We start from the raw sequence: 21,510 nt of genomic DNA on the forward strand, positions 1-21,510 counted from the left end.
TATGAACTTTATGTATGAACTTGTATTAATTTGGTATTTTCGGTGTTGTGTAATGAAGATGAGCCGGCAATGGATGTATGATGACCGATGCTCTCACGAGTTCATTAATGGCGTGCATACGTTTCTGCTTGCTGCTAAGGCAAACAAGCGGGCGGATGGTTTTATGCCTTGTCCATGTGCTGGCTGTAAGAATGATCACAATTACTCTACGTCAAGAACCATTCACGTCCACCTGTTTGAGTCCAGTTTCATGCCCCACTATAATGTTTGGACCAAGCACGGAGAAAGAGGGGTTATGATGGAAGACAATGAAGAAGAAGAGGACGACGACAGCTATCCTGGCCATGGGTTCCCTGAATACGATGATACAACAATGGGGGAAGAAGCTGAGCCGGCAATGCGGGAAGAAGCTGAAGAAGAGGCATCAGATGAGCCCGCTGATGATCTAGGTCAGGCCATTGCCGATGCAAAGAGAAACTGCGCAAGTGATTTGGAGAAGAAGAAGTTGCAGCGCATGTTAGAGGATCACAAGAAATTGTTGTACCCGAATTGCGAAGCTGACAAGAAAAAGTTGGGCACCACACTGGAATTGCTGCAATGGAAGGCAGAGAATGGTGTATCTGACAAGGGATTTGGAAAGTTGCTGGTAATGATAAAGAATATGCTTCCAAAGGACAACGAATTGCCCGAGAGTACGTATGAAGCAAAGAAGGCTGTCTGCCCTCTAGGGTTAGAGGTGCAGAAGATACATGCATGCCCTAATGACTGCATCCTCTACCGCGGTGAGTACGAGGATTTGAACGCTTGCCCGGTATGCGGTGCATTGCGCTATAAGATTAGCCGCGATGACCCTGGGGATGTCGAGGGCGAGCGCCCCAGGAAGAAGATTCCTGCCAAGGTGATGTGGTATTCTCCTATAATACCACGGTTGAAACATTTGTTCCAAAACAAAGAGCATGCCAAGGTGATGAGATGGCACAGAGAAGACCGTAAGAAAGACGGAAAGTTGAGAGTACCCGCTGACGGGTCGCAGTGGAGAAAAATCGAGAGAAAGTACTGGGAGGAGTTTGTAGGTGACGCAAGGAACGTATGGTTTGGTCTAAGCGCAGATGGCATTAATCCTTTTGGGGAGCAGAGCAACAACCATAGCACCTGGCCTGTGACTCTATGTTTGTATAACCTTCCTCCTTGGTTGTGCATGAAGTGGAAGTTCATTATGATGCCAGTGCTCATCCAAGGCCCTAAGCAACCCGGCAACGACATTGATGTGTACCTAAGGCCATTAGTTGAAGAACTCTTACAGCTATGGAATGGAATAGGTGTACGTGCGTGGGATGAGCACGGACAGGAAGAATTTGACCTAAAGGTGTTGCTGTTCGTGACCATCAATGATTGGCCTGCTCTCAGTAACCTTTCAGGACAGACAAACAAGGGATACCGCGCATGCACGCACTGTTTGGATGATACCGACAGTATATATTTGGACAATTGTAGGAAGAATGTGTACCTGGGACATCATCGATTTCTTCCGAGCAGGCATTCCGTAAGAAAGAAAGGCAAGCATTTCAAAGGTGAGGCGGATCACCGGATGAAGCCTCGCCACCGTACTGGTGCTGATGTACATGATATGGTCAAGGATTTGAAGGTAGTCTTTGGAAAGTGTCGTGGCGGACAACCTGTTCCGAATGACGCTGACGGACGCGCACCCATGTGGAAGAAGAAATCTATATTCTGGGACCTGCCCTATTGGAAAGACCTAGAGGTCCGCTCTGCAATCGACGTGATGCACATGAGGAAGAATCTTTGCGTGACCCTGCTTGGCTTCTTGGGAGTGTATGGGAAGACAAAAGATACACCTGAGGCACGGGAGGACCAGCAACGTATGCACGGAAAAGACGGCATACATCAGGGTCATGCCAGCTATGCTCTTACCAAAGAAGAGAAGGAAATCTTCTTTGAATGCCTGCTTAGTATTAAGGTACCGTCTGGCTTCTCGTCGAATATAAAGGGAATAATAAACATGGCAGAGAAAAAGTTCCAGAACCTAAAGTCTCATGACTGCCACGTGATTATGACGCAACTGCTTTCGGTTGCATTGAGGGGGCTTCTACCGGATAACGTTCGATTAGCCATTGTGAAGCTATGTGCATTCCTCAATGCAATCTCTCAGAAGGTAATCGATCCAGAAATCATACCAAGGTTAGAGAATGGTTTGGTGCAATGTCTTGTCAGTTTCGAGTTGGTGTTCCCACCATCCTTCTTCAACAACATGACGCACGTCCTAGTTCACCTATGCGAAGAGATTAACGTTTTGGGTCCTGTATTTCTACACAATATGTTCCCCTTTGAGAGGTTCATGGGAGTCTTAAAGAAATATGTTCATAACCGTGCTAGGCCAGAAGGAAGCATCTCCAAGGGCCATGAAAATGAGGAGGTCATTGAGTTTTGTATTGACTTTATTCCTGACCAGCCGATTGGTGTTCCTGAATCGCGGCATAAGGGCAGACTGGATGGAAAAGGCACGCTAGGAGGGAATCAAATAATATGTATGGATGGACATTCTCTCACTGAAGCACACTACACAGTTCTATAGAACTCCGCCTTGGTGGCTCCGTATATGGACGAACACAAGAATTTTCTATGCGCCAAACACCCGGAGCGGTCTGATGACTGGATTACACGTGAACAAACCAGGAGTTTCCTCGGCTGGTTGCAGACACGTACCATGCATGACGCCTCTATTGAAGATGACCTGTACTCGCTGTCCGAGTTACCATCTTCGAATATAATGACTTTCAAAGGGTACGAGATAAATGGTAATACATTTTACACGATCGCCCAAGATAAGAAGAGCACCAACCAAAACAGTGGTGTCCGCTTTCATGCAACAACCAAGACGGGAAAGGAAACATATTATGGTTACATAGAGGACATATGGGAACTTGACTATGGACGTGGTTTGAAGGTCCCTTTGTTTCAGTGCAAATGGGTCAATATGACACGAGGTGGGGTAACGGAAGACCCGCAGTACGGAATGACAACGGTGGATCTCAACAATCTTGCGTATGCAGACGAACCATTCGTCCTAGCCAATGATGTGGCACGGGTTTTCTATGTGAAGGACATGTCTACCAAGCCAAGAAAAAGAAAAGATAAGGAAGCGAATGCATCATACGATGAGCCAAAGCGCCACATAGTTCTTTCTGGGAAGAGAAACATCGTGGGAGTGGATGACAAGACAGACATGTCAGAAGATTATGAAAAGTTTGATGAAATTGCTCCATTCACAGTGAATATTGACCCGAGCATCCAGTTAAATGATGAAGATTTTCCATGGCTACGGCGCAATGGGACACACGCGAAGAAAAAGTTTCACACCCAAAGATCTGGGATGTGATCGGCTTCACTATCATCACTTTCTTCTGTGTTTCACACCCAGGAGGGAATCTCTATAATAGTTAGGGTAGTTATGTGTTTTGGCATTTGAAACGCAAAGAAATTTTATGTGCAAACAAATTCTTTCATGCATTTACTGATTTTTTTTCAGCTAAATGACCCTGAAATTGAAAAGCACTTCAAATGAACTCAGAAAAGGTTGAAAGTTGGCATGGTATCATAATTTCACCCACATAGCATGTGCAAAAAAGTAGAGAGGGTTACCGCAAAAACTGGATGCACTTCGTGTACAAAATGGACAATCTCTTTCGAAGTATCAGGGTTTCGGACGAAAACTCATCTGTTACAAAGGCATTTCATTTTTTAAATAACCTAAGCATTACCAAATTGAATATAATGATAAAACACACTAATATTAAACATAAGAAAAAAGAATCACTGAAAAATCTACTTTCAAAGTTAAGTTATTCACAAACTAGTGATTCACACAAATTTCAAATAATTCAAAATTTAAACTATTCAAATTTGAAAACTATCAGCACTAACAGAAAGTTTGTAATTTTTTGTACCTAAAGAAAAAATATTCACAAAGAAACTCTAAATACAGCAAAAAAACAACTCAAAAATAAATAAAGCAAAAAAAATAAGAAAATAAAAAAGCCCGACTACTGGGCCAGAGCGGCCTGCATACGACTAGAAACCCAACGTGTTGTTGGGCCAGGATGCAGGTCCGCAAAGGCCCAGTAGGCCCACAAGGCAGCACAGAACAGGTAGGCCCAGTAGGCCTGCTTTGGAGAGGAGCTCGAGAGAGCTATCGCACTGGGGCTTATAAACCAGTGCAGACGCCCCTCGGCTAGCGAGGTGGGACTAAACTTGCCGCACCGCACCTGCGCCAGCGCACCCCCTTTAGTACCGGGTCGTGGCTCCAACCGGTACTAAAGAGGGGGTCTTTAGTACCGGTTGGTGCCTCCACCCGGTACTAAAGGGGGTGCGCTTCCCGCCGCTTCGCCTGGCCGAAACAGACCTTTAGTACCGGTTGGAGCCACCAACCGGTACTAAAGGGGTGTTCTATATAAGAAAACCCTTCAAAAAAATTGTCAGTTCGTTCTCCCTCTGCTTCTTCTCCTCTGCCCCGTCGCCGCCGCCCCTCGTCGCCGCCCTCCTCGCCGTCCCCGTCACCGTCCGTCGCCGTCGCCGTCCCCTCTGCCTCGCCGTCCAGTCGCCTCGCCATCGCCCGCGTTGTGAGCCCCTCTCCCCGGCCCCTCTCCTCCCTCCAATCGAAGCCGCTGCACCGCCGGCGCCGTAGGTGCACACGCACACGCACACACACACACGCACGCACACACACAGACACGATTCTGTTTTCTGTTTTTTATACAAATGTTTTAGATGAATTAATTAATCAGATTAGATTAATGTCAAATAGTATATAGAAATGTTAGAAATTTTAGAAATGTTAGTTTTAGCTAGATGAATTAGATTAATTTCAAATGGTTATAGAAATGTTAGAAATATTATAGAAATTTTAGAAATGTTAGTTTTAGCTAGATAAATTAGATTAATTTCAAATTGTTATAGAAATGTTACTTTTTAGTTTCTTATAATTTTAGTTATAGAAATTTAGAATTTGCATATAAGTCACAATCCAATAATTTAAAAAATGTTACTTTTGCGGCGTATAGTGTTTTTTGTCGACGATGCCCGGCCCGCATCCTCGTCGTCGACCCGTTCGCGACGACGTCCTGCTTCAGAGGACCCATGTCCGGGACTGGGCTCCGCCGGGCTAGCACTGGGAGGTGCTACCTTCAGGGGCTCGCCGCTTGGTGAGGAACCTGGGTCCCGTCGTCGACCCTGATCTCCTTTGGTGGCATTCACGTGGGCCACATTCGGTGCAGAGGGAGCCGGCCCCGCCGGAGGTGGTTCGTCGCCGTGTCAGGGAGGAGGACGAGCACGTCCATCGCTACATGGCTGCTATGGACGTCAGGTTCTCCAATACCTGGCAGGTTCTTTGGGCAGATGACCGGAGATATGATCCTGTGATGGTTCCTTCTCTTTGGGTGTCCACCGCCCACGCCCCAGGAACCGCGAGTGGCCTAGATTCTTCTGTAGTATTCGGTCTTTATTAGCTACCTAGCCAGTGATTATTCGAGACGATGTATTCGAGATTATATATTATTCGAGACGATGTATTCAAGATTATATATTATTCGAGATTATATATTATTCAAGACGATGCATATTATGTACTATATGATTCAGTTTTTCGTTATTGATTGCATCCATGCATTGTAATTTGAATACTAAATTGTTTTATATTTCTTCTGGATTAGTTAAATAAAAGCTATGGCGGACAATACCGGCAGAGAGGGAGAAGAGGCCCTGTTCGAGATCATACGCAGCCCTCGCAGGTCAGATGATCTGAATGAAGTAGATGACGGCTCCCAATATCTGAACAATACCGGGGAGGGTGATGATAAGATACTCGATCTCGATGACCGAGCTGATGAAGTCATGAACTATGATTATGATTATGATGACGCAGACAATGTTTATGATGACGCGGACAATGTTGATCTTGAAATAACAAAGACTACCGGCGAGGTATATTTATATAAGCAGGCATCTGGTGATCATCACATGTTTTTTTTTATTTGAAGATATATTAACGAATCAATATTTCTTCTTTCAGCCCTCCGGATCGAGCAAATCTGCTTCTATAGAGTACAACATCGATTCCATCAAAGCTAGTGGCGAACCCCTCACGCCTAAGAACATTGCGAACAAGTTCGTTCGTCAGTGCGGAGTTCTTGTGAAGGACCAACTCCTGATCTCCATTCAAGAATGGAAAGAGCCAAAAACTAAATGTCCAGATGTTACTTGGGTCGATGACAGAGCAAAAAAAGATTTGGGAATCTCTGATGGAACATTTCACCCTACCAGATTATTTCACTGATGCAGATGTGCAGAAAGTCAAGGACGCTGCTCTTAAGAAGATGGCAGTTGCATTCAACACCCACAAGAAAACTGTATGGGCCAACTACATTGCTGCAGAAAGGAAGACTCCAGAATTCAAGGGAACACTGGAGAAGCAAAGAGAACACTGGCCCGCTTTCGTGAAATTCAAGGAATCAGAATTATCTAAGGAACGGTCGAGAAAAAATAAGGCCAATGCCGCAAAAAATACGCAGTTCCATAGGCTGGGGCCAGGTGGCTATGCGGTGCCAATGCCTAAGTGGGATAAGTCTGAGCAAGAGATGGAGGATGCAGGGGTCACTCCGGTTACTAGGAGCTGCCCCCGAGGTGCAGAACTTGGTTCTATGCGCATGGGGGGCGTTGGACCCGAAGACAGGCCTGGTTTCGAAGAAGGCAAGTCTAAAAGGAGCCGAACAAAAGTTACTTGACGCAATAGAAGATACTCGAAAGGGGGTGTTCACGCCCAACAGAGAGAACGATGAGCTTACGCGCGCCCTGGGAAATCCTGAACACCCAGGAAGAACACGAGGCAAGGGTGTTATTCCCTGGTATGAGGGCTTTTCGGAATGGAACGACGACTACAGGTGTCGTGCAAGAAAGAAGATGGAGGAGGAGAAGAAGAGGAAGCTGGAGGAGGAGCAGAGGAAGGAGGAAGCAGAACGCCTTCAAGGCCTAGAAGCAAGGCACGCGGACTTGGCACTCAAATTCCAGCGGCAGCAGCAGCAGATCGACTCACATAGCCAGGAAAGGGGGTCTCAGCAGCGGCAGCAGCTCGCAGATGATCCAGCATTGGATAGCACCGTCCCATCCATGCCGAGAAGCAGCGTTGGTTCCGCCCCGGTCGACGCACTGCTGGATACATACCCTGTGGATGACATCATAGAGAACACTAACTGTGAGCTACACTTCAAAATGAAGAACATATCCATGAAGGTGGCGGACGCTGTTGCTTTTACAAATACCCCCGAAGCAACCTTCCATTGCACCCCGATTCCAGCGGGCTATGCTCGTGTCTTAGTTGATGAGGTGGTGGACCAATATTCGGGGCTAGAGCTTGACATTCCTGGAGATGACGACGAGCACACACTGGGAGAGGCCATACATCGTATCATCCTATGGGGAAAGGATTGCATCATCTTTCGAAGGCCACCGACACCGCGTCAGCCGACTCCTCCTCGAAGTCCGCCACCGAGTCAGCAGACTCCGCTCCTCCAAGTCCACGAACGTGTGAGCCGACTCCTCCTCGAAGTCCGCCACCGTGTCAGCAGACTCCCGCTCCTCCAAGTCCACGAATGCGTGAGCCGACTCCTCCTCGAAGTCCGCCACCATGTCAGCAGACTCCCGCTCCTCCAAGTCCACCAATGCGTGAGCAGACTCCTGCTCCAACTCAGCCACGTCAGCCGTCTCCGCCGCCTCAGCAATCGCAGAAGAGACACGCCGCAGCTATGGTGCGTAGCGGTATGAGTCGAGGTAGTACAGGAGGTACAGACGGAGACAAGCGATATAAATATGGTCCAAGCCTCGCTCCTCTTCCTCAGAGGCCTTACGACATGACCGAGGAGCAAAACGAAGACATAGTGAAGGCCCAAGTGGACGCCCATTTTGGACCGAAACCGGCACCGCCGCCAAGGGAGAAAGTGCCTGAGAAAGTTATTAACCACTTTATTCATATGGCAAGAAAACTAGCTCCCAAGCCTGTTGACTCAGACTATGAGCGCCAAATCAGGAAGGCACATCGAGCACGACTACAGAAAGAAGCGAGCTCGAGCTCGAGCCAACAAGCAGCTGTCAAAAAATGCGGGAAAACCGTTCCCCAGCTGGGAGAACAGGCGGCGCAATCGATCCCCCCGCTTGTTGTGCCAACAACACATGAGAGTACGCGCGCCCAATATTATTGTGGGCAAACCGTTCCCCAGCTGGACAATCTGGTAATAACCGAGGAGCATATAATGCAGGCTGAAATGCTCAAGATCACTGTTGGACAACTCCTCGAGCTCGAGCCCATGTCTCCGCTTAGAGAGGAGGAAATAAAACGGAAATATGTCCGGGGCCAACCTTTGGTCAAGCCAGGCGAGGTCAAGAACCTCCCAACGAGAATGTATGAATTGCATCAGTGGTACATGAACATTACCAAGAGTTCCAATCAAGAGTCCCTCATGGTGAATGTCAAGGAGGAGCATTACTTCCATGAGAAAGCTCTGTCCGTTGAGTATACAGAACTGTTTCAATTATTCAATCAAGACGCACTCGACAAATCTATCATCAGTTGCTATTGTCTGTAAGTGATTTCTTTCTGTAATTTAAGTCTCAAGCTAGCTGTAGTGATCATTTTGATCAATCATTACCTGTAATTATCCTCACTATATTCTTTTCTGTGGTATTATGCGGGATGAAGATGTATGAAATGAAAAAATCTGGACGCTATGGCATTGGGTGCATTGACCCAAATACCGTTAATGAATACACATGGAAAATTCCAAGTTGTCGAGCAAGTTTAGAGGAAAGCATGCTAGAGTTCTTGAAGCGCCTCGATACCAATGAAGATATACTACTTCCTTACAACTTCCTGTGAGTCACACTGTCTTGTACTACAAATTCTGTTTTTGCTTACTAGCTAGCTAGATGTTAATAATTAAGTGTATAGGGTTTAGGGTAGTTGATTAGTGTTATGCACATGCCCGCTTTATTAAGACATGCAAATGTGTGCGCATGCAGTTTCCACTGGATCTTGTTAGACATTGAAGTTGACGAAGGAAAAGTTGAAGTACTGGACTCACTACTTAAAAAAGAAAGTGACTACACCATCTTGAAGGGGATAGTCAACAGGTAATTTCAATCATTATTAATTACTATATCTCGGCCTATTTAGTTTGTCATTTCCTGATATGAACTATTTAATAACCCCTTTATTAATTTTCTTTGCCGGCGGGCAGGGCTTGGGCAAAGTTCATCAAGGTGACTCCAGGAAAATGGGCAGAAAAGTTGTTTTGGTATCGACCCAAGGTAAGTAATTAAGTAGTACTAGCTAGCTAGCTACCATCTCTTTAATTCTTGTTTCAATACCATTAATTAATTATCATGCTTGATTAATTATTACCTGATTAAATTCAATTCTCGTAAAGGCCCTGAAGCAGGCGCCGGGGACAGATGTGTGTGCATTCTACGTTTGCGAGAACATTCGCATGATGGCGTCCGAAAGGAGCAGATCTGATAGACAGCAATGGGTACGTTTCATAGAACGCTATTCACAATTTTTACATGATTATCGATATCTAGTCACACAACTAATACACATGCATGCATATTGATCTCCTTCTTAACAGTTCCATGACGTGCGGGAGAAGCTCCTATTGGGGAACGTAGTAATTTCAAAAAAAAATCCTACGCACACACAGGATCATGGTGATGCATAGCAACGAGAGGGGAGAGTGTTGTCCACGTACCCTCGTAGACCGAAAGCGGAAGCGTTAGCACAACGCGGTTGATGTAGTCGTACATCTTCACGATCCGACCGATCAAGTACCGAACGCACGGCACCTCCGAGTTCAGCACACGTTCAGCTCGATGACGTCCCTCGAACTCCGGTCCAGCCGAGCTTTGAGGGAGAGTTCCGTCAGCACGACGGCGTGGTGACGATGATGATGTTCTACCGACGCAGGACTTCGCCTAAGCACCGCTATGATATTATCGAGGTGGATTATGGTGGAGGGGGCACCGCACACGGCTAAGATATCAAGAGATCAATTGTTGTGTCTTGAGGTGCCCCCCTGCCCCCGTATATAAAGGAGCAAGGGGGAGAGGCGGCCGGCCAGGAGGAGGCGCGCCAGGGAGGAGTCCTACTCCCACCGGGAGTAGGACTCCCTCCTTTCCTAGTTGGAGTAGGAGAAGGGGGAAAGAGGAGGGAGAGAGGAAGGAAAGGGGGGCGCCGCCCCCCCCCCCTCCTTGTCCAATTCGGACTAGAGGGGGAGGGGGCGCGGCCTGCCCTGGCCGCCCCTCCTCTTCTCCACTAAGGCCCATCTTGGCCCATTAAACCCCCGGTACTCCGGTAAAATCCCGATTTCACCCGGAACACTTCCGATATCCAAATATAGGCTTCCAATATATCAATCTTTATGTCTCGACCATTTCGAGACTCCTCGTCATGTCCGTGATCACATCCGGGACTCCGAACTATTTTCGGTACATCAAAACACATAAACTCATAATATAACCGTCATCGAACTTTAAGCGTGCGGACCCTACGGGTTCGAGAACTATGTAGACATGACCGAGACACGTCTCTGGTCAATAACCAATAGCGAAACCTGGATGCTCATATTGGCTCCTACATATTCTACGAAGATCTTTATCGGTCAAACCGCATAACAACATACGGTGTTCCCTTTGTCATCGGTATGTTACTTGCCCGAGATTCGATCGTCGGTATCTCAATACCTAGTTCAATCTCATTACTGGCAAGTCTCTTTACTCGTTCCGTAATGCATCATCCCGCAACTAACTCATTAGTCACATTGCTTGCAAGGCTTATAGTGATGTGCATTACCGAGGGGGCCCAGAGATACCTCTCCGATACACGAAGTGACAAATCCTAATCTTGATTCATGCCAACCCAACAAACACCTTCGGAAACACATGTAGAGCATCTTTATATCACCCATTTACGTTGTGATGTTTGATTGCACACAAAGTGTTCCTCCGGATATTCGGGAGTTGCACAATCTCATAGTCCGAGGAACATGTATAAGTCATGAAGAAAGCAGTAGCAATAAAACTGTAACGATCACAATGCTAAGCTAATGAATGGGTCTTGTCCATCACATCATTCTCCTAATGATGTGATCCCGTTCATCAAATGACAACACATGTCTATGGCTAGGAAACATAACCATCTTTGATGAATAAGCTAGTCAAGTAGAGGCATACTAGGGACACATTGTTTTGTCTATGTATTCACACATGTATCAAGTTTCCGGTTAATACAATTCTAGCATGAATAATAAACATTTATCATGATATAAGGAAATAAATAATAACTTTATTATTGCCTATAGGGCATATTTCCTTCAGCTCCTACCAACGGAGCGCATACGAGCACTTCAAGAGGAAATAGCGGGATTTTTGCTCGACCAGGTCATAGATCCCAAGGGAGAATACTATTACCCGCTACCGCCCCCATGAACCACTTGTCCTCGTGCTCCGAAGGAACCAAGGCAATATGTAGTATCGTAAAATACCAGCAAACAAAAAAATATTAAATGGAAAAAACAAAATTAAAGGAAAAATAAAAAATAAAACCAAAACCCCCTCAAATATTTTAGTACCGGTTGGTGTTACTAACCGGTACTAAAGGGCTCCCCGCCCTGGCGCTGGCTCGTGCCACGTGGGTGCACTTTAGTGCCGGTTCGTGCCTAACCGGTACTAAGGGGGGGACCTTTAGTCCCCACTCTTGAGTGCCGGTTGCGGAACCGGCACTAAAGGCCCTTACGAACCGGTGATACATCCCGGTTTTGCACTAGTGTTTGTCACGATGGCTCAAGATAATACTAAATTGTGTGACTTTTCCAATACCAACAACAATGATTTTATTAGCATCTGATTGCTCCTATTACCGATGCTGAATCTTGTGAAATAAATGTTGCTTTGTTGAATCTTGTCATGAAAGATCAATTTTCTGGCCTTCCTAGTGAAGATGCCGCTACCCATCTAAACAACTTTGTTGATTTGTGTGATATGAAAAAGAAGAAAGATGTGGATAATGATATTGTTAAGTTGAAGCTATTTCCGTTTTCTCTTAGAGAACGTGCTAAAACTTGGTTCTCTTCTTTGCCTAAAAATAGTATTGATTCATGGAATAAGTGCAAAGATGCTTTCATCTCTAAGATTTTCCTCCCGCTAAGATCATCTCTCTTAGAAATGATATTATGAATTTCAAGCAACTTGATCATGAGCATGTTTCACAAGCTTGGGAGAGGATGAAATTAATGATACGTAATTGCCCTACACATGGTTTGAATTTATGGATGATTATAAAAAAATTATGCCGGATTGAATTTTGCTTCTAGAAATCTTTTAGATTCGGCCGCGGGAGGCACTTTTATGGAAATCACTTTAGGAGAAGCTACTAGACTCCTAGATAATATTATGGTTAATTATTCTCAATGGCGCACCGAAAGATCCACTAGTAAAAAAGTTCATGCGATTGAAGAGATTAATGTTTTGAGTGGAAAGATGAATGAGCTTATGAAATTGTTTGCTAATAAAAGTGTTTCTTCTGATCCTAATGATATGCCTTTGTCCACTTTGATTGAGAATAGTAATTAATCTATGGATGTGAATTTTGTTGGTAGGAACAATTTTGGTAACAACGCGTATAGAGGAAACTTTAATTCTAGGCCGTTTCCTAATAATTTCTCTAATAATTATGGTAATTCCTACAACAACTCTTATGAAAATTTTAATAAGATGCCCTCTGATTTTGAGACTAGTGTTGAAGAATTTTTGAGTTCGCAAAAGAATTTCAATGCTTTGATTGAAGAAAAGTTGCTTAAGATTGATGAGTTGGCTAGGAACGTGGATAGAATTTCTCTTGGTGTTCATTCTTTGAAACTTAGATCTATTCCACCTAAGCATGATATCAATGAGTCTCTCAAAGCCATGAGAATTTCCATTGATGAGTGCAAAGAAAGAACCGCTAGGATGCGTGCTAAAAAAGATTGCTTTGTGAAAGTGTGTTCTTCTAGTTTCGACAATAATAATGATGAAGATCTAATGGATTGATGTGACTCCTATTAAATCTTTGTTTTCCAATATGAATCTTGATAAAGATGGGACTAGAGATGAGTCAACTTTAGTTAAAAGGCGTCCCAATGATTCGGAGTTTTTAGATCTTGATTCTAAAATTAATAAAAGTGGGATTGAACAGGTCAAAACTTTACATAATAATGAACCCACTATTTTGGATTTCAAGGAATTTAATTATGATAATTGCTCTTTGATAGATTGTATTTCCTAGTTGCAATCCGTGTTAAATTCTCCTCATGCTTATAATCAAAATAAAGCTTTCACTAAACATATCATTGATGTTTTAATGCAATCTTATGAAGAAAAGCTTGAACTAGAAGTCTCTATTCCTAGAAAACTTCATGATGAGTGGGAACCTACTATTAAATTTAAGATTAATGATTATGAATGCTATGCTTTGTGTGATTTGGGTGCTAGTGTTTCCACGATTCCAAAAACTTTGTGTGATGTGTTAGGTTTCCGTGAATTTGATGATTGTTCTTTAAATTTGCACCTTGCGGATTCCACCATTAAGAAACCTATGGGAAGAATTAACGATGTTCTTATTGTTGCAAATAGGAATTATGTGCCCGTAGATTTCATTGTTCATGATATAGATTGCAATCCTACATGTCATATTATTCTTGGTAGACCTTTCCTTAGAACGATTGGTGCAATTGCTGACATGAAAGAAGGAAATATTAGATTCCAATTTCTGTTAAGGAAAGGCATGGAACACTTTCCTAGAAAGAAAATTAAATTATCTTATGAATCTATTATGAGAGACACTTATGGATTGCATGCCAAAGATGGCAATACCTAGATCTATTTTTGTTTTTATGCCTAGCTAGGGGCGTTAAACGATAGCGCTTGTTGGGAGGCAACCCAATTTTATTTTATTTTTTTGCTTTTTGTTCCTGTTTATTAATAAATAATTCATCTAGCCTCTGTTTAGATGTGGTTTTGTATTTTAATTAGTGTTTGTGCCAAGTAGAACCTTTGGGAATACATGGGTGAAGTCTTTGCAATCTTGCTGTAAAAAACAGAAACTTTTGCGCTCACGAGAATAGATGCCATTTTTTACTGGAGAGTGATTTTAGGTTGATTATTTTTGCATATGATTAATATACAAATTCCTCACGTCCAACCATTTATTTCCGAATTTTTGGAGTTCCATAAGTATTTGTTTGATACAGATTGCTACAGACTGTTCTGTTTTTGACAGATTCTGTTTTTCGTGTGTTGTTTGCTTATTTTGATGAATCTATGGCTAGTATCGGGGGGTATGAACCATAGAGAAGTTAGAATAAAGTAGGTTTAACACCAATATAAATAAATAATGATTTCATTACAGTACCTTAAAGTGGTGGTTTGTTTTCTTATACTAACGGAGCTCATGAGATTTTCTGTTAAGTTTTCTGTTGTGAAGTTTTCAAGTTTTTGGATAAAGATTTGATGGATTTTGGAATAAGGAGTGTCAAGAGCCTAAGCTTGGGGATGCCCAAGGCACCCCAAGGTAAAATTCAAGGAAAACCAAAAGCCTAAGCTTGTGGATGCCCCGGAAGGCATCCCCTCTTTCGTCTTCGTCTATCGGTAACTTTACTTGAGGCTATATTTTTATTCACCATATGATATGTGTTTTGCTTGGAGCGTCTTGTATGATTTGAGTCTTTGCTTTTTAGTTTACCACAATCATCCTTGCTGTACACACCTTTTGGGAGAGACACACATGAATCGGAATTTATTACAATACTCTATGTGCTTCACTTATATCTTTTGAGCTAGATAATTTTGCTCTAGTGCTTCACTTATATCTTTTTAGAGCACGGTGGTGGTTTTATTTTAAAGAAATTATTGATCTCTCATGCTTCACTATATTATTTTGAGAGTCTTTTAGAACAGCATGTTAATTTGCTTTGGCTATTAAATTAGTCCTAATATGATAGGCATCCAAGATGGGTATAATAAAAACTTTCATATAGAGTGCATTGAATACTATGAGAAGTTTGATACTTGATGATTGTTTTGAGATATGAAGATGGTGATATTAGAGTCATGCTAGTTGAGTATTTGTGAATTTGAGAAATACTTGTGTTGAGGTTTGCAAGTCCCGTAGCATGCACGTATGGTAACCGTTGTGTAACAAATTTGAAGCATGAGGTGTTTCTTTGATTGTCCTCCTTATGAGTGGCGGTCGGGGACGAGCGATGGTCTTTTCCTACCAATCTATCCCCCTAGGAGCATTCGCGTAGTGCTTGGTTTTGATGACTTGTAGATTTTTGCAATAAGTATGTGAGTTCTTTATGACTAATGTTGAGTCCATGGATTATACGCACTCTCACCCTTCCATCATTGCTAGCCTCTTCGGTACCGTGCATTGCCTTTTCTCACCTCGAGAGCTGGTGCAAACTTCGCCGGTGTATCCAAACCCCATGATATGATATGCTCTATCACACATAAGCCTCCTTACATCTTCCTCAAAACAGCCACCATACCTATCTATAATGGCATTTCCATAGCCATTCCGAGATATATTGCCATGCAACTTTCCACCGTTCCGTTTATTATGACACGCTTCATCATTGTCATATTGCCTTGCATGATCATGTAGTTGACATCGTATTTGTGGCAAAGCCACCATTCATAATTTTTCATACATGTCACTCTTGAGTCATTGCCCATCCCGGTACACCGCCGGAGGCACTCATATAGAGTCATATTTTGTTCTAAGTATCGAGTTGTAAACAAATATAAGTCTGATGATCATCATTATTAGAGCATTGTCCCGTGTGAGGAAATAAAAAATTTATAAAAAAAAAGAGAAAGGCCAAATAAAAAAAGAAGGCCCAAAAAAAGAGAGAAAGGCCAAAAAAAGAGAAGGCCCACAAAAATGAGAGAAAAAGAGAGAAGGGACAATGTTACTATCCTTTTTCCACACTTGTGCTTCAAAGTAGCACCATGGTATTCATGATAGAGAGTCTCTTATTTTGTCACTTTCATTTACTAGTGGGAAATTTTCATTATAGAACTTGGCTTGTATATTCCAACAATGGGCTTCCTCAAAATGCCCTAGGTCTTCGTGAGCAAGCAAGTTGGATGCACACCCACTAGTTTCTTTTGCTGAGCTTTCATACATTTATAGCTCTAGTGCATCTGTTGCATGGCAATCCCTACTACTCGCATTGACATCAATTGATGCACATCTCCATAGCCCGTTGATTAGCCGCGTCGATGTGAGACTTTCTCCTTTTTTGTCTTCTCCACATAACCTCCATCATCATATTCTATTCCACCTATAGTGCTATGTTCATGGCTCGCGCTCATGTATTGCATGAAAGTTGAAAAGGTTTGATAATACTAAAGTATGAAACAATTGCTTGGCTTGTCATCAGGGTTGTGCATGATTTGAGCATTTTGTGTGACGAAGATGGAGCATAACCAAACTATATGATTTTGTAGGGATGAACTTTCTTTGGCCATGTTATTTTGAGAAGACATGATTACTTTGTTAGTATGCTTAAAGTATTATTATTTTTATGTCAATATTAAACTTTTATCTTGAATCTTTCGGATCTGAACATTCATGCCACAATAAAGAAAAATTACATTGAAAATTATGCTAGGTAGCATTCCACATCAAAAATTCTGTTTTTATCATTTACCTACTCGAGGATGAGCAGGAATTAAGCTTGGGGATGTTTTATACGTCTCCAACGTATCTATAATTTTTTATTGTTCCATGCTATTATATTATCTGTTTTGGATGTTTAATGGGCTTTAATATGCTGTTTTATATTATTTTTGGGACTAACCTATTAACCAAAGGCCCAATGCCAGTTTCTGTTTTTTGTGTGCCTATTTTAGTGTTTTGCAGAAAAGGAATACCAAACGGAATCTGAACGGAATGAAACCTTTGCAATGATCTTTCTTGGAACAAACGCAATCCAGAAGACTTGGATTTGAAGTCTGGAACTCTGTGAGGCGACCACGAGGCAGGAGGGCGCGCCCAGGGGGTAGGCGCGCCCCCCACCCTCGTGGGCCCCACGGAGCTCCACCGACGTACTGCTTTCGCCTATATATAGTCTTATACCCTAAAAACATCAGGGGGAGCCACGAAACCACTTTTTCACCGCCGCAACCTTCTGTACCCGTGAGATCCCATCTTGGGGCCTTTTCCGGCGATCGGCCGGAGGGGGAATCGATCACGGAGGGCTTCTACATCAACACCATAGCCTCTCTGATGATGTCTGAGTAGTTTACCATAGACCTTCGGGTCCATAGTTATTAGCTAGATGGCTTCTTCTCTCTCTTTGGTTCTCAATACAAAGTTCTCCTCTATGTTCTTGGAGATCTATTCGATGTAATACTCTTTTGCGGTGTGTTTGCCGAGATCCGATGAATTGTGGATTTATGATCAAGTTTATCTATGAATAATATTTGGTTCTTCTCTGAATTCTTATATGCATGATTTGATATCTTTGCAAGTCTCTTCGAATTATCGGTTTAGTTTGGCCTACTAGATTGATCTTTCTTGCAATGGGAGAAGTGCTTAGCTTTGGGTTCAATCTTGCGGTGTCCTTTCCCAGTGACAGTAGGGGCAGCAAGGCACGTATAGTATTGTTGCCATCGAGGATAAAAAGATGGGGTTTATATCATATTGCTTGAGTTTATCCCTCTACATCATGTCATCTTGCCTAATGCGTTACTCTGTTCTTATGAACTTAATACTCTAGATGCATGCTGGATAGCGGTCGATGTGTGGAGTAATAATAGTAGATGCAGAATCGTTTCGGTCTACTTGACACAGACGTGATGCCTATATTCATGATCATGCCTAGATATTCTCATAACTATGCGCTTTTCTATCAATTGCTTGGTAATAATTTGTTCACCCACCGTAATATATGCTATCTTGAGAGAAGCCACTAGTGACACCTATGGCCCCGGGTCTCTTTCTTATTATATTGCATCTCTTTTATTTACATCACATCTCGTTTACTATTTTGCAATCTTTACTTTTCAATCTATACAACAAAAATTCCAAAAATATTTATCTTACTATCTTTATCATATCTCACTTTTGCGAGTGACCGTGAAGGGATTGACAACCCCTTTATCGCGTTGGTTGCGAGGTTCTTGATTGTTTGTGCAGTTACTAGGTGACTTGCATGTTATCTCCTACTGGATTGATACCTTAGTTCTCAAAAACTGAGGGAAATACTTACGCTACTTTGTTGCATCACCCTTTCCTCTTCAAGGGAAAACCAACGCATGCTCAAGAGGTAGCATTATGCTGACGGAACTCTCCCTCGACCCTCTGCTGGATCAGGAGTTCGAGGGACGTCATCGAGCTGAACGTGTGTTGAACACGGAGCTGCCGTACGTTCGGTACTTGGATCGGTTGGATCGTGAAGACGTTCGACTACATCAACCGTGTTAACTTAACGCTTCCGCTTTCGGTCTACGAGGGTACGTGGACACACTCTCCCCCTCTCGTTGCTATGCATCTCCTAGATAGATCTTGCGTGAGCGTAGGAAAATTTTTGAAATTGCATGCTACGTTACCCAACACCTACCAGTATGGTGAGCGTCGGAAGATAAGAATTCACCCAAGTTCGTCGAGGCATGGCCTTCAGGCCCCAGAGCCTCACGAACAATACTACACAAGAATTGTATGACAGGATAGGAGAAGCAGATATGGGTCCCTGGCTCGGGGATCCCCGCATAGAGGACAAAGACCATTTTGAGGCCGATGTAGCTTTGCCACCTTCATCCCCGACGAGAGGTGATCACGAAGCAATTGCCAGACAAAGTTCTTGATTTTCAATGGCATCGACCTTTTCATAGAGGTGGGGACCAAACAAGGGTCAGCACATGACAAAGAGCACAATAATCTGACCAGGCGGAGAAGAGCCCCCAAGGGGCAAGGTGCGAAAACACGGTGTCTAGGGCATCCGACAACAAAGATGAAAGGGCCGATGCCGCAACTCAGTCGAAGATAAAGTTTCCTTGAGTCCGAATGTTAGTCGAAATGAGATGTTCCAATTTTCATCACGACCAACCGAGGCTACTAATAGCGGCAGATCGGAGCAAATCGTGAAGAGATATGAAAAATCGGTGCTAACTAAGCTCCTTCCGCGCCATGGATCAAGCCAAAAGAGAGTACCATCTACATCACCAATGGAGATGCAGGTACGCACGCGGATCTCATGAGTAATTATCTGGGGAGATTTCCAGAATTGTGACCCCTCCGGACGATCGCAAGCAAGGAGAAGGTAGCCTTGCATATATTTGGCTTTGAGCATAGGCTCCCTCATCTCTAAGTCCGTCACAACCACCTCAGCATGAGAGCCATATTCATACGTCGAGAAGCCAGAATACCCATAACCCCTTGGAGGCAATCGTATACATGGTGGGGGGCTACATAGGCAAGAGTTGATAAGCACGGACTTGCTCTCCTTGGAGGTGAATATCACGTGCCATGGCTTATCCTCGACCTTGAACCGCTCAACTACCTGATCAAAGCCCCAGAAGTGTCGATGATTGGCATCCCTGGGTAGGTGACAGTGAACGAAGACAACTTGCAATTGAGATTGTTCGCAGTCTGTTGTTTCTCTTCAAGCGGATACCTCGTGATCATCACTTTGCTCTTCTCGAAGTTGATTTTAAGCCCTAACTATGGCCTCAAAGTAGAGGTAGGAAACTTTGAATTGATAATACTCTCTTCGATCCATATTATTTATTTTAGATTTTGTCCTAGATGCGGATGTAGACACCTCCACCGTGATGTTGGGGTACTACCGGATAAGATTTAGTACGTAGTCATGTGTGGTAGCTCCAGGCGTGCAGGCAATCACAGACGTCGACGTATATACATTACATACATATATATACATACATACGCTGAGGAATGTATGAACCTGGTGAGTATCTGCAACAACCAGGTGCGTATCACTTCACCTCCAAGGGGAATGCATATATGTTTGGCCGCCTGGGTGTTGCTGAAGCGTGACGACACCGCCTCCCGGGGCGTGGCGCGGCGCTAGATACCCCGTGCCGCCTGCCGACAACCAGTGCTAATTTGTCATTAGGAGTCGACTAGTCGCCCAGTGTGCTACTGTATATGCTACAGAGGTAGAGATTCCCTGCAGCGTGGATCGTACCACGCGCAACAACATACGGCGGGCGCCAAACCAAAACACCCACGTACTACCACCACCCGAGTCCTGTCCGTGGTCGACGCACCCAGGACTATATCCTGAGCCAAACGACAGACGATCTGTGGGTGCATATGCATACGTACGCTGGCTAATTATAATCACGCAACGACAGGTCTTGCTCCGACACGCCATACTATGGGCAAATTTGATAAATTTGACCTATAGACGAAATCAAATCACAGAATGAACTATCCGTGAAACTATTTCACGCGGCTGACCTTTTTATGTGACGCCCGACACGAAGGCGCCACACTACACTGTGCAACGCCTCACAGATAGGCGCTACATGGCTGGCGTCACACCCGTGTGATCAGAAAATTACTAAGTCAGTGTGCAGCGCCTGAGAGCTAGGCGCCACACTATACAGTGTAGCACCTAACTCCCAGGCGTTGCACTAGCGCCTAGCTCTCAGGCGCTGCACAGCTAGGCGCCACGGATCAGCCGCGTGAAATAGTTTCACAGACAGTTCATTCTGTGATTTGATTTCGTCTATAGGTCAAATTTGTCATATTTGCCCATACTATGCTCTGTTTTGTCCAGCCTACCAGTGGCCTGCCTAGTGGATACGCGCGGAGGACAGGGGCAGTCGCGTTGTTTATTGGGCGGTCGTGCGGTGAATAATCTCGCCACGACCCGCTCGCCGCGGGACGAGTACTATGCCATCCGCTGTTTGATTTGTCGCCGCGTGAGTCCGTCCGTCTACAGCGGTCGACCTGAGGTGACTAGTGAAGGACCCGTGGGCGTACGTCCTGGAACCATGCCCACATATGGCGAAGCAGCCCACGACGGGCAGCTCCTACTCTGGGAAATGGCAAGGACGCCTCGCCACCGCCGTACCATGCGTGGCGTGGCTGGTGCTTTACTTTACAGGCCTAGGCCGGTGAGTGAGTGAGTGAGTGAGTGAGTGAGGGTACGTTTCCCGCCCTGTGCCACGATATGCTGTCCGGCCCGGCCAATGAGCGAGCCACTGGGGTGAAAATGGAAACGATGGCATTGCATTGCACCTCTCCCAGATTTGCAAATCCAGCCTTGCCTGCCCCGATGCTCCTCTTCCTATTCTACTCTGCTGAGCAAGCTGCGGCCAAACCACAAGAGAACAACGGACTGACTAGTTGGAGCAAGCAACTCGCTCTGTTTGAAG

Source organism: Aegilops tauschii, chromosome 5 (assembly GCF_002575655.3).
Source record: "Aegilops tauschii subsp. strangulata cultivar AL8/78 chromosome 5, Aet v6.0, whole genome shotgun sequence".
Classification (NCBI taxonomy): Eukaryota; Viridiplantae; Streptophyta; class Magnoliopsida; order Poales; family Poaceae; genus Aegilops; species Aegilops tauschii.